The sequence below is a fragment of the Poromitra crassiceps genome, assembly GCF_964638095.1.
Source record: "Poromitra crassiceps genome assembly, chromosome: 11".
In the NCBI taxonomy this organism is placed as follows: domain Eukaryota; kingdom Metazoa; phylum Chordata; class Actinopteri; order Beryciformes; family Melamphaidae; genus Poromitra; species Poromitra crassiceps.
In genome coordinates this window covers 4332948-4333850 of record NC_139643.1, presented here as the reverse complement: position 1 = coordinate 4333850, position 903 = coordinate 4332948, and positions in this window count along the sequence as shown.

Below are 903 nucleotides of genomic sequence, written 5' to 3'. Positions count from 1 at the left end.
CCGTTTGAATTGTGCCACGGGGGTATCATGTTTGTCAATGTAAAAGATAACTTTGCAAGTCAAGAAAGTCACAGTTTGTGGTAAAACTGAGGCACTAGAAGTTATAAATCAGAAAGATGACGCACAACCAGTCACATAAGTGACGTCTCTCCCACCACTCCATGTTGTTGATGGTGTGACGTGTTGTGCGACACCAGAGATGTAGTCGATTGACAAAACTAAACCTTACGTTTCAGTTTCAGGACAAACTGTGACTTTCATGACTTGCAGAGTTCTCTTTTAAATTGACACATTTAACATGTACAATTCAAACGAGATAAAAAAGTAACGTCTGTCTCAGTTAGCCACCATTCATATTTTTTCAGACACTGGTGCACAGAGAAAGGCAGGAAGTCACGTTCACTTTGGCTCTCTATACTTACTGTATACCAGTGTACAGTAAGTCACTCTGTGTAACACTCAGTGTACAGTAAGACACTCTGTGTAACACTCAGTGTACAGTAAGCCACTCTGTATAACACTCAGTGTACAGTAAGACACTCTGTGTAACACTCAGTGTACATTAAGTCACTCTGTATAACACTCAGTGTACAGTAAGTCACTCTGTATAACACTCAGTGTACAGTACGTCACTCTGTGTAACACTCAGTGTACAGTAAGCCACTCTGTATAACACTCAGTGTACATTAAGTCACTCTGTGTAACACTCAGTGTACATTAAGTCACTCTGTATAACACTCAGTGTACAGTAAGTCACTCTGTGTAACACTCAGTGTACAGTAAGCCACTCTGTGTAACACTGAGTGTACAGTAAGCCACTCTGTATAACACTCAGTGTACATTAAGTCACTCTGTGTAACACTCAGTGTACATTAAGTCACTCTGTATAACACTCAGTGTACA